The sequence below is a fragment of the Nomia melanderi genome, chromosome 9 (assembly GCF_051020985.1).
Source record: "Nomia melanderi isolate GNS246 chromosome 9, iyNomMela1, whole genome shotgun sequence".
Taxonomy (NCBI): Eukaryota; Metazoa; Arthropoda; class Insecta; order Hymenoptera; family Halictidae; genus Nomia; species Nomia melanderi.
Window position 1 is genome coordinate 2,352,405 of NC_135007.1, and position 14,958 is coordinate 2,367,362.

The following is a 14,958-nucleotide window of genomic DNA, read 5'->3' on the forward strand; positions in this document are numbered from 1 at the left end:
GATAAATTTTCCTCGCTACTTTTTACTCTGTTTGAGAACCAGTTTCTTTGGTGATAATGAACGTAATATTTAGTCTAAAACTTATTTTCATAAACAATAAGTTGATTAATTTTATACATTAAAATCTGTAACTTATTTGACGAAGTTCAAAAAATGAAAAAAGAAATCATTTAACTATGACATACAAACAGATAGTGACTATACAAAAGATAAATTATGAGTTGGTTGTGAAACAATTTAGAATATTTTTTTCAATTTCATAATTGCCGTGGTGGTAGTAGTGCTTTTATTTATAAATAAATACTAATACCCTATTCTGTACTCAAATTTATTCCTCTTTCTCTAATAATAATCTAATTAAGATTCATAATATCTATAATGTAGAAAATGATAATATAAGAAAATTATTTCGAGGCAAAGTAATCAACAGCATTGCAAACCATTATGTTCCTAAAATTAAAAAAATAAATTTCTTATGGTTCGGGTTAAATTAGAATTCAAAATAACATAAACCTAAATGTACATCTAGACATATAATGTATAAATAAATTATTTTCTCATTTAATTTCAATTTTTGCACCTTTCCTTGGTAATAATATCTGAAGAGTGTAACAGTACTGTGTTTTATGCTTACGATTGGAAAATGCAAATATACAATAATACATTTTGAAGCAATCACAGGAATACATTATTCAGATAGTTAAATCACTTGTATGAATCTAAAATGAAATATTTATGATTAATTGGCATTAATTCTTACTCTGTATGTTCTCATTCATGATCAATCGAGTTGATACATACATATAAATATAGATACTGGTTCCTTGAAAGGTTTCTTCATACAAATAACTTTACAAAAGGTGATATTAATAAATCACACCGTAAAACAGTCTTACGGATGTTTATGTTAGTTTTTTCAAACCGTTTAACTTAAACAAGAAACTACTATGCGTATGCATATCGAAACGAATTTACATTTTGAAAGGAACGTCCTACTCTATGACATTTTTATTATTATTAATTCGTATAACCAAAAATATGAAAACTGGTTTAAATAAACAAAAACTCATATTTTCAAGAGCATCTATTTCGAAATACACAAAAAACGAAATACAATTTCCGTATACTCATCATTATTCGATAAATAATTACCAAAATGTTTTTGAATTTTTCTACAATTTGGTTAAAAAATCTATTTTTTTTAACATTTGTTCTTAATATACTACAGCTCGAAAGTAAAAAAACAAGTGACTTTTTATTTAATTTTGTATAAGACTTTATTTTAGAAAAACTAAATATTACAGATAAGTAATAGAAACGGCAAATAGTTCGATATCATAATTTGTAAAACCGTTATTTAGTCTAATAGACTATTGTATAAATGAACATACGATTTCAATCGTATTGAAGTAAATAATAAACCTTTCCTGAAAACTATAACAAATTTCATCTTCAGAAAATTGTACGTATACAAACGTAATATATACGTTTCTTACAATTAATCAAGACACTTTATATTACAATATTAATAATAAAAACTAAGTCAATACAAAATTCCTTGAACAGATTATAGTAGAATCAATACCCGAAATCCTTTGTATTGCATAGGCTTTGTAATTACAAAAATATTAAATTATTTATCGATCTAAACAACAGCTTTTAATGTTAATATTCAAGCAAAAAATAACCTAATTTCGTACTCCACAAGTTTTAAAAGCGTTAAATATTCGCAATGACTTGAAAAATAAATAGTTTCACTTCAATATTATAATCAGCACATGAAGAAACCAAAAGAAAATCTATTGTTACAATTTTTATGAGGATTACATATTAATCGTGTTAAATGCTGGGTAATTCTAATGTTAAGGAACGTGTTTTCTGTTTTTATCATTTATTTATTCGTTCAATCGACATCGCTGTGGATGAAAATAATTTCTACTCGCGAATAACACAACAGGCAGAAAGCAGTAGGTATTATCTAAGATCTGATTCTATTATATCCGAAATTTTTCATATTCTTTTAGAAATTGCAACATAAACTATTTCTCGATTTCTCTTACAACAAAATTAATAAACGGAAAAACGATTGAATTTACAAATTATATTTGAATTTAGAAATGAAATGCTCGGTAGTTCTAGTATTAAAGATGAATATCATGAACATTATACGATTTAGGCGTTTTGAATGTATGCGAAAAGTGAGTTTAATCTAACATGCTTGTTTCATTGGCGCGACGCAGTGGCTGTGGGTTCAATAAAAACTCGTGAAAACCTTTTTGCAAGATCATTATCCATAGCGAGGGTTCGTTATTATAGTTCATGTAAACCCGCTTACCTTGTTCCGAGGAATTGCTGGTTCCGTTTTTTTCGACGAAGGTCTCCGAGAACGTTTCGGTTAATTTATCACGGAATCATTACTCGCGAAAGTCGAAATTCCTGTTCGGCTTCTTTTGTTCGATTTCTGCATTCTCTGTACACCGGATTCGAGCGTATGTCCCATTTCGCGAGCAAAAATTAATCGCTCCCGGCAAGCGAGCCGGAGAGAAAGTTTCAGTGGAATCAATCGATTCCAGCTACGCTTTGGAAGGGTACACGGATTTTCGTTTACGGTTGTACTGGTAGAAACCGTTTAACGACTTGTTAACAACGCGAAAATTGAACACCGTCATTCCGATACACTTATGGACAAAAACGTAGCACGAGTGTGCTACAATTAAGTTCCATTTAAGTTTTATAATTGAAGAGTTTTTTTAGAAAACATTTTAAACGTCAAAATTGGAATTTTTTGTTATTATCCTGTGGAATACAATTCGAGCGCAATTTTTCTTTTTGTAAATTGGCATGGATAATACTGATTGTTTTATTCAAAAGCTATAGAAACTTTAACAGTATAATATAAATAAAAGTAATATAATTATAAGTATATAAATAAAATATAAATAATAAAAATATAAGTTATTATAAAAGTTATAAAAGTACTAAAACTATAAATGACTGATTTCTCGTACAGTCAAATGGTTACATTTATCTATTAAAATTCCTCGTAAAAACATTAGTAATTTGGTTTTCAAATGGACAAAATTTTAAATCTATAGGTTTCAGTTTTCATTGACTTCGCTGGTCATGACGAAGTTCATCGTCGATTATTTTGTTACATTATTATTTATGCTTTGTTTCCCAATAATCCATTCAATAAATTAATTAAATATGAATTCCTTTTTCTGCTGGAACTCCTGCCTAATCTGAAACGAGAAATGTTTAGCATTCCCCTAACAAGGAAGAAACATACATATCTTGATGGGACACTGTCATCCTTCGATATGCACTTACTAAATTCTGTAAACTTAGAGGTTAACGGTTATCATCCACCGAAGGAAGTAAATATGTACCTATGTCAGCAAAGGAAAGCATCACATGTGTTCTAAACTAGGGTTGTATCATTTGAAACTAGTCTTCAGAACATTTCCTTCGCGTAAAAAAAGTTAGAAATCCTGCACTGTAGGAGATCACATAACATTAGGTGCTTTTTCTGATATCTTTACATCTAGCAAACATTCGAATCGCAAAATACAATTAACTTGTGAACGTGTATGCTCCTTATGTAAATGATTCCTAAACTTCTAATTTTATTTATGTACATATTTAATGTTTTTTATTTATATGTTTTGTATCATTTATTCGTTGCTTCCCGCAAGTATCTGTAGACATTTACCTCAGAATCAATGTTTGCTCTTATTTTATTAGACAAACACATTTTACTTCCTACACTTTCTCTGAACAAATATTCCTTATCTATGTCTCTTAGAATTGCCCAGTGTGGTAATTTTCTTTACACTTAACATATTAAATACCATGGGGGTCACCGGTAATCCCAACCAAATCAAATTACAATAATTCACTTAATAAAACAATAATTATTTAAGAACTTTTCTATTTCACTAGTAATGCTACCTAATCCTGTGACGTTCAAAAAGATAAACGTGTAATAATGATAATGTAATTCAATTAATTAATTTGATATTATATATTTTTCATTTTGTCTACTAAGTGTGAACAAAAAGTTTCCGGAATTATTTGATATCGTACACCCTATATACGAACGTACTCATCTTCTGTGATGATGTTCATACCCAAGCCCATGATATATGCTACAATTTTCATCTATCTCGGATGTATCGTTTGTTATGCCAAGCAAATAAACAAGACCCACTTGGATTAGCTTGGCAAATTTTCAATTACGAAAAAGATGAAGAACAAAGTTTATATTAAATTCTATATAAAAAGTAATATAAAATATAATATAGTGTAAGAAATATTAGAGAGGGCTTCTAGCGTTTCTACTATGAAAAAATCAATCATTTAGAAAAAGTTAAAAAAATGATTCTTTAAACTCGACAAACTACTATTAGAGAGGTTGTGTGAAGCAATTCAGAAAAAATGATCCAAGCTCTGGAAAAACAATTTGTAGTAGTTACTCCATGATAACGCAGCAGCTTTTGATATAAAAGAATTGCTATTACAATTACCATTGAAATTTCCATGGGAGAGTAAAGGACCGCGATATCCAATGTCCTTTTCTGTTACACAAATATCGATTAGTTGAGGTAACGAGTGCAACGACTGCGTTCTATTACGGTGCAAAATGGTAAAATGTGACGCAATTCGACACAGGACGAAGTCCTATGGTGTCGAGTCCGGTGACCCACCATATAACAGAAGAAGACACTGCATATCTCTCACCGTGTTTTACTCTTCCGTGAGAACTTCAACAGGAATTTACAAGCAAACTATGCATTTCCGGCCCATAGTTCCTTTTAGATTATCTATCTCCGCAATAAGTAGAACACGATGCAGCAATAACAAATTTTAACCCTTTTCTTCAAGGTCAGGATGAATTCTGCGAGCACTTTTTTATATCCGTTTGCGTTAAATGAAAGGTGTAAAATCACGTTGTAGTGTACGTAAATACATGTACGTATGTAAAGTTATATTTACAACATTCTGTAGTCTGTATAAGCTTCGGAAGAACCTCTAATAACTTTAAGATGTTCGCGAAGTCTCTGAACCAGTTAACTGTGTATATCTGAAAAAATAACTAATTCATCATTGAAAAGAGTAGTATCATTTCCACTCGTCAAACGCAGTTAACTGGTTAAAGTATACTCAATAACCTTCGAAACTTTCAAGAATCGGTTAATCAACCTTGATTGTTCCTGAAATATTACCAAAGACCCTCGATAAATCATCAGTGTCACTTTCGAGCTCCAAAACTCGAGAACTGAGAATTTCATCAAGTCTCCAGTCTTCATTCCAGACAGATAGTTCGAAGAGAACTAACAGTTTTTAGATACGTAACACACTTTACTTATTAGTTTAATTTGTGTGCATAACCATAAATCTATTAGACTGTGTTCTTGGTACAGTAAACAGATGTTTGAAGAGTTCATTTTCTGATACAAGCAATGGAATTTACAATTAAATGAAATCTTAGACTTCAATAGAAGACTGTGGATTTTCATGTATTTATGGAAAATTGCACAGCATGCATATTACATGCAAAAGTATACAAAATATCCAAAGTGTAGTGATTTTTAGAACATTTGTCATTTAAGAAAAAACATTTTTTTCATAATTCAATTTTTTTAATTGTATTCTTAAAAATTTGAATTCCTATAGAGATATGCAGACTAGTTGTTACCAATGAGATACGATTCGAAAGCTTACCTTAAGCACTGTTACTATTTAGATACAGTATTATTTATAGACTGAAATCAATGAAATCTAACTAACAAAAGTAAACCTAATATTTTTATTGTTAATATGTGCCTAGTTTCTTGTACTGTAGTAGTTATTTGAGTAGTTATTTTAGAAAATGGAAGGCGATTTTTCACTAATTTTATAGTTCACATTTTCATTACATTGTATTTCACCACTACACGCAACTGCAGGAAAGATGAAAGAAAAAGAAGTTGAATCAATTCAAATTTCTGAATTCAAGATCATTTGAAGATCATAGTGTAGTGGTCGTGGAACTTATCTGAACCATGAACTATAACCCTGTCACTTTAAAGATACATAGTGGCATTTAAAAAACTCAGGGTGACAGTGATTTCTTATTGAAAACGCGAAGGTTTCGAAATTTTTTTAATGCAAATTGTAGTCGACCGAAAACTGATAAAATTCTGTGTCAAACATTTTTTTACCAGCTGCATCAAATGTATTACCTGAGACATAGCATGCTTTCATGGGCATGTATTTTAGTTTTACACGATCTGCGTTTAGATTTGTTTTATTTTATAGCGTCCCATACCCCAGCCTGAACTGTGCCATTTATTCGCATTCTTTTTATAGGAAGGTTTCTTTATATCAAGACTTGAAACGAGTCAGTAAATGACTGTTAATAACTGTTATATAAAAGGCCTAAATGAAACGGTTATGAAGGGCCGATATTTCGAGCTTTATCAATTTTTGTTATAGTCTTCTATACATATAATATCAGTCCTCGTATTGAACCTAGGACCATTATTTTTTCGATTCTATATCGGCCGTAGGAAAGATATGCAGACCGAAAAAATAACAGTTATAGAATTCAGAACTCTAGAATCGATATAAGGACCGATATTCTATATAAGTGTGGACCACGAAGCGTGATCGGCTTAAATTTTGCTGCTGCTAGCGGTTCGATCGGAAATATTTTTAGCTAAAATAACATGGTTCAAGAAGAGCTTTAAAATAATTGTACCAAATCTTTCGTCCTTTTGTTCAGAGTTACCAAGGTCACCTTTAGCTTTTTACAGGTAAACCTACAATTTTTTTACATCCATCTTTTGGGGGATACAGAAACGAATTCGACAAACATCATAACAAATATTTCTTTCTGAATCTAAAAAGAATGAAGAAAACACTTAACTGGAAGAGTTCTGCAAGATTCTTAAAGATTATTAAAGAGGAATAGCAAGCCACACTATTGTATAGTTTCTAAAGCTAATGATAGATTAATATTACGTTATCATTATTAACTTGATCTCTCACGTACTGTTTGTAAACATTTCGTTCTGTGCCTTGAGACAGATTTAGTGATACCGAAGTAAAGTGTTAGTAAGGTTTCATGATCTGCGTGTAGTGAAGGTAATCTTGATAACTCTGAAAAAAAAGGGTTGCCTACTGTGATAGAATCATCTTAAAACTCTCCTTAACCATGTTATTTTAACTAAATAAATTGAACCACGTTATTTTAGCTAACAAAATTTCCTCAAACCGCTGGCAGCAGAATAATCTAAACTGATCACGCTTCGCTGTCCACCCTCTATGGAAAACCATACCCAAAATCAAGATAAATCAAAATGTCGGCATTTCATAATAATTATAATAATTATTAGAAATATCAGTCCTTCATAACTGTTCCAAGGACCGAAATCAATAAAATAACTATTTTCAAGCTTTGTTTTATATATAAACGTGCTAATACAGTACGCTGTTCACGAGAAGAGCAGTAGAACAGGACAGAGGAAATAAGAGGGATCCTCCGCTATATATTTCGTTTATAGTTTCGACTGGCTACGTGTAACGGTATTGATGAATGGCAAATTAGTATCGAAAATGAGATGAAAATAAGAAAACTGAGCAATTAGAACCGCATTTCCTTCAAGGCTCTTCTCGTAAATAACACGGAGTAGGCGTCACTTGCTAGCTCTTGGTATGCTTTTATGCGAGTTGTTAACAGGTGCATTGCTACCTTGAGCTTTTCTTTAGGTCGAGTGTCGCGGTAAGCAAAAGCTGCGAAAGATCACGTGCGACAATAAAGGTTGTTGACTCTTGACTCGCTGCTTACTCTAATCATATTATTATAAATGGATGGAACTAGATTTGCTTACATTAAATTCTAGTCACCAGGATAGTTCGTTTTCAAATATATAGTTCATATACCTAGATTTAAAACGCGAGTCGGCAAAATCCGGTAGAGATACTTTCACTTGCCGAAAGAAAGTCAAGGAGAGCGGGCGGAAATAAAGACCATTTTATTATCAGAAACAGTACGTGTTGTGCTTAAAACCAGTTCCGAATACATCCACTATCCCTCTGAAGGAGCGATGTTGCAATATACGAAACGCGGGCGTGGCCATCTGACGGCTGCAAGTGTAAGTAACATTTGTAAGCTCGTAAACGTGTTCTGAAATTGAAATATTGATAATGGAAAAATCATTTTTTATTCTGTTTTGAACGAGAGGTCACAATTGTGGGATATATATTATTCATAAAAATATTTAACATTTAACTTTGTAATTTAATTATGAAATAATATTGCGACTGTGGTAACGGGGATGATGAAGCAGTGGTCTATCTTTTCTAGAGTTCACTAGTTCAAACTTTACGATCAAGAAAATCTAGTTTTGTCAGTGTTTTTTTTCTTTATTCCTATACTTCCTTTTTTTCATTTTCTTTGCTCCTCAGACGAAATGCTCTGTGACCTCTTCTGATTACAGAAAAATAAATGTACTATATTTCCTAAATTTTGAGTTTCAAATTTTCACCATTACTTACCAAATAAAACTTGATAGTCTAAAATGTGTGATATTTCTTACGAATTCACACCTACCTTGAAATCTAAAAACTATATTAACACACATCCAATGGAATTTTCAAGTCAGGGGCGTAAATGCCTTTTCAGTTACTAAGTTTCCTTTATAAATAATCCGCATGCATAAGCAAAACGATTACATGCATTGTGAGCATCCACAAAAATATAAATATGCCCACCAACTACTGCGTTGTTTCGTTACGCACCTACGTTTTTATTTCACATACTGCATATAAAATACAAATAGAATTAATACAAAGCGTACAGTGAAAGTGTATTTATTCAAACATAACTTTCAATACTGATGTGGCACTATTAATGAGATCACTAATAGATCCACGGGACGTGATCCGACCTAAAATAGACTACGGCCAAAATGTCGTATTGTATAAGATATGGCATAGAACAGGTATGGGAGAGATGGCCTACCTTTTTTGAAAGAAGTATTATATCATAAATATCATTAATACCTAACAGAAAGAAAATATATTTCTGAAATTAAGTACATATAAGAAGAGCAGTTAAATGGGCCACTGTGCAAAGTGGAAAGAAATGTTTGCACTTTGCTATCGTAATGTGATTCTACACCTTCGGTTTAATGAAGATTGAGGTAAAGAAGCTGCCGCGAAGTTTCCTTTTTCCTTGAAAAAAAGGATTAAAATATTTTATTGTGCTATCGTATCCTACTCATTGCGGAGGCAAATAGTCTCATAGGAACCATGAGTAGAAAATGAATACTTTTCTTCTAAATCGTTATTGAATTTCGTGAGGGAGTGTAAAGGAACGCGATATCGATTATTCTTTTCTGGTACACGAATATCGATTAATCAAGGTAGCTAGTACATAGAATGATCGTTCTCAACTGGCCAGCGACGCGGTAGCTCGATTGATAAGCAATGTCGATCGTATTCTCCTAAAAGACGAAGTGTACCAGAAAAGAACAATCGATATCGCGTTCCTATACTTTCTCAGCTAAAATTGAACAGCGATTTAGAAGAAAACTATTCAATTTTTATCTATGGTTCTTTTGAGACTATTTGCCTCCGCGATAAGTAAAATATGATAGTGCAAGGACCGCTTACTTCCTACCATACTAAACACCCTATATGTTCATAATAACTATTATTATTATTATTACTACTACTATTACTACTACTATTATTATTATCACTATTATTATTGATACCACGCCCATCTTAACATTATACCATCCCTGCGTCTATCTAAAAACGTGTTCATTGTCATCTCTATCTAAAGACAACGATTATTCATACTGAAATGCTACATTAGCATTATAACTGCGTTTACTTGTAAACCTAATTCTATAAATATCTTGAATATCTGGCGAAGCCTAAATATAGCTAACGGTCTGACGTGCAGATTCTTAGTAACTCCAACCCCTAACGTGAATCATCAAGGCCTAAATGTTTCCCTTCTCTAGTATCAAATGCTCCCTTTCTCGAGTATTCTTAAATTCCATCAACCAAGAAAAAGAGCACAATTATGTTGTGGCAACATAACAGTGCAATAATCAGTTTTAACCCTTTTTTTACCTCAATCTCCATCAAACCAAGGGTTTAGAGTCACGCTACGACAACAAAGTGTAGACATTTCTTTCCGTCCTGTATAAGATACTATATACCATTAAAAACAATTGAAAATATAGATATATGAAAATCTAAATGCGACTGGTCCATGTCACCCGCAGAGCTCCCTCACCCGGAATTACCTTATATGAAATGAAACAGAAGGGTGAAATGTTCTTTCGCAGCGATGGTTCAAGAGAAAGCAAGGGTGACTGAGCTATTGAAACGATAACAATGTGTAAATGCAATATCTTCCCGATGAATAGCTTACGATTGAAACGAAAAGTGAACATTTGAAGCAGGGAAACTTTTCCTGTTCGTCTTACCAGAGAAAAATAATGATTCTGCGGATATTTAATATATGAGTCGTTCACAAGTCAAAGTAACTAAATCTACTTTTTCAATATTCTCAAGCTTTACATTGACGATACGTTGACAACATCAATGACTGCAATCTTGCATCCATACAAATAAACATTACTTCGAGTATTTCCTATTATATAAGAATCGGCGAGTTGTTCCTTTATGTTACGACGAGTAATCTTACTATTCAGGAGATTTAAATTACTTAAATATCCACTACAAATCATTATAATTACTTCAGCCACAAAGTAACTTGTCATTCGATTCGTTGGTTCTAATCAAATCTATGTTGAGAATTAAATTCAAACCGTGGAAGATTGATTTGAATAATGCTCTTATTTTATACTCTCATTAACTCACTGAACAGTCGCAACATATGAAACTGAATAATATAATATTGTTCGACATTGCGTCCCGTTGAAAACGTTTATATTGGGTTACGCTTCCTTCTGACACTCATACATATACATGCATTCTATTTATATATGACTACATGACTATGATAAACAGTTACATTTCAATCGTGAGTACCAACATGTAACCGCACATTGCTTTTTGTTCAACTCTGTAACAAATTTTATTTCTACAATATATGTTTTATAAATACACTGTACATTTCTTTACCTATTAATTAATACACTTGTATTGATAGGTGATAAGAGAAAACTCTTTCTTATCCGAATTTTTATTATTGTATTACAACCATTTTTCTGAAAAACATTAAAACGCGAATTTATACCTTTTAAGAGATAAGATATTGCGAAAATACTTTTATATAGTGATGAATTTAAAAAATGCAACTAATAGGCCTTTTTCAAACAGAACCGTAGGTATTACACTTTTTATACATTAGTCAGTACGGTATAGGTACTATTATCCACAATAAAATTTTAAGATCTTTACGTTACTATACTTAATTTAGCTAGTCAGTTAAATTATTGTAATATAAATATCAATATCAATAAATATGCAAGTATACAACAGATTTCTCAGAGTACAGAAAGAATAGAGCAACGAGACCTCGCTAGCTAAAAAGTTAAAGGTTGTTCTAATCTAAAATGTTTTATATATATATATAAAATATATAATATATTATATATATATATATATATATATATAAGGAAACTTATCCTGACCATAATGAAGCGACATGATCTTAAATGCTGATACTTATCAAAATTTAAAATACACAAAGACAACAAATTTTATGACACAAAAATGTGCAAAAACCAATTACGTACAATAATATATGTCCATACCAGATATTTAAGTGAAAAATATTGAGTCAATTTATACACGAGATCCAATCAGTTTTCTTATTATGATGATACTTAAAAGGCATAGTGCATTCACACCTTATCAATGAAATTTAAGATATTAATGCGTTCTGTTCAAACATAAAAGGTTATCGAACAGGATTTAAATAACTATTAAACTGGCGGTTATAAAACACGAACACCTACTTCAATATTTCTTTATAGAGGAAACAAAATTGTATTGATTAATCTACATAAAGGTATTTTATTTGAAGGAGGAAAGTACTACAACAATTTCTCAATGCACTAATATACATATATAACAAATTATTTACTTTTGGCTACTGACCTTTTTCTATTAGTAACTACTTTAAGAATAAAACTAGTCATCTATTGAGCTAACATATATAGAAAACTCATCATAATTGTCAATATATTTGTTTTAATTTACTGTTTTTTAATTTGATAATTTTATTGAATTGATAAATTTACTTTGCGAAAAACTGTATCTAACTTTTAATCATATCACTGACTCTAGGTGATATATACTTTTAAATATCACTTGATTCAAGCAAAGGTAAGTTGAATAATCTATTACCGTCGTGTTACATCACACAACTCGTAATTACAAATGTGTCGAATGACATTCTTGCATTAGGAAGCAGGTCGTTGAACCTGCCAGACGAACTATCCAAAAATCGTTGGCCGAACGTAAAACTGTATTCAGAACCAGACACGAAAGCCTGCACAGACTACTAAATCGATGCCATCGAAATTCCATGAGAGGATCCCGTGAAATTCTTGTCTGGTTCGGATCGGCTGTCAACGGTTCATTAAAAAGAGAATCGTGACTCTTGATTTGACTCGATGGATACAAATCACACATGGCTCAGAATTCACAAATAATCGCTCTATATACGCTGCTGCTTAAAAATTTAGAGCACCCTCCATTTTTCAAAAGTGAGTCATATTTTTAACGGTACATTTATTCAAAACATACTTTACCATAAAATCATAATGTTTTGATGATCATGGAAAAGAGCTTTTGTTACAAATTTGTTAAAAGTTGTTTCTGTGAAAAACGAATAGAACGTTTCTATAAAGTTTTGCTTCTTAATTATTGCTATAGATGTTAAAAATCAAGCAGAAAACGAAAATTGAATATTGGTGACTGTATGAAAAAGTGGACTATATCACAAATTTCAGTCGACATACCAAAACCTAATAATTTACCGATAGTATATAAAAATGTATTGTCTATTAGGAATGGAAAAAAGGACTATCTTCAATTTTATATTTTCAAAAAGTAGTTTTTTAAATATTGAATTATTATTTTCATTTCTCAATTTGGAAGAAGTGCCTATGTTACACTAATTACTTATCCAATCGCTACAGTGAGCAGTAATTTGTGTTTCCACCGTTTTATAAAATAATTACATAGGTCTTTCTTCTATAGATCCACTCAAATGTCGTTAAAAATGTATAAAAACAAATATATCCTCTAATTCATTTTTGTCAGAAATGATTCTCTTAAGGAATTTCTTTAAAGTTATTGGTTGAAACAAATAAAATGTATTAAAAATTTAATCGGATAACTAGCACTAGGCCGTTCGATAATTTGCCAAAAAAGTATCATTTAGTTGTCTACGTTTATTGAAATGAGAGTTACAAAAAAACTTCGTACAAATATTTTGAGACCCATCTGACATATTATAAATATTGAGGCATCGTTCGAAAATTTTTATAATTTTGTTCATTAAAATAGGTACTCGACATACGGAAGTTTTACAGTGAAAAGTTCTAAGGAATACAATTTTTTTCAGTTGATATTTTTTATTGACTATAATTTTTATTTGATAGTTATTGGAATAATCCAAACAGTAACCTTTTTATTTAAAGTTTGCAAGTGAATTCTTGCGAACTAAGTAGTCATGATCGTAATAAATATAAAAGAAAGTAATACCATTAATCTCGTGGACCTGCTTGATATAATATATTTCACAATAAGCGTATCCTGTAAATCATGTACATTGCAATCATTAAATATGCAATGTTTATGTGACTTACTTCGTGCATCCAATTAACATGCTGTTATAAGTATCCCATACATCCGCAGTGTTATCACGAGTATAAATCATATTTCATTATTCTATTTTCACCATATAACAAAATTAATTATAAAATCTACATATGGACGTCGGGATTTTAAATAGAAAATTAAAAGACACTCGTAGTTGAAAATAATAAATCCAACTGTAATTAATCTGGAAGCTATTTTAAGACTATGTATATAGTAAAATGTTATTCTGTAGTACTTGAAAGAAGATTGTTGTTATCCTCAATAACTCATTCTTTTTCTATAAGTTGAAATTAAAATGTTATATTTAATTTAACAATTAATATTTTATTACAAGAAGAACAACGTATTTTTCGTTTATACTTTTTTTCGCTATCTCTTACCGTTTTCAAGATAATCCACAGGAAACAGAAATTTGCATTTTTTATGGGATGGTTTCACCCCTTCAAAGTGAAATTCGGCATGAAGAAAATTGCAATGTATTAGGCTTGACTTACTCTACTTACACAGAAAGTTTCATACTTTTTTGAATTTCCGGGTTCAGTAGCTTTCCTTGTAAGTATTAAAAGATTTATATGTGAAATTATGGTTCAAATAACTTCAAGCTAATAAAAACGTTGTTTTCAATTCTTCATTACTTTACAGATTTACTTTTTATCTTCTTACATTTACTATTTCCAATGGACCTTGTCAATGTAAAACATCTGCATCGTCTGTTCAAAGGTATCTTATAACCATGTTAACAGTGGGCACAGCTGTTATCGTATTGAAACGCAACTTTCTTCCAGCAATACTACGAGTAGAAATTTCGATCACCTCTTAATTACACTTAATTAGCTAGCACTGTCAATATGATCTTAAATTAACTGTATTTCAATTTTACCTCTACTTCATATATATTATATTATCATTGTATGATGTTATCAGTCACCGATTTAAAACTTCTTTCTTTCGTAATTTTTGAAAATAATGTTTATATTCAAGAATCATCATCAAGATCATCCAAATTCATATGTTTACTATTCACAAAGATCACTCGTTTTCATTTATTCTATTCTTATATTTTGTTTCTATCCTTCTATCTATTTGTTATCTATC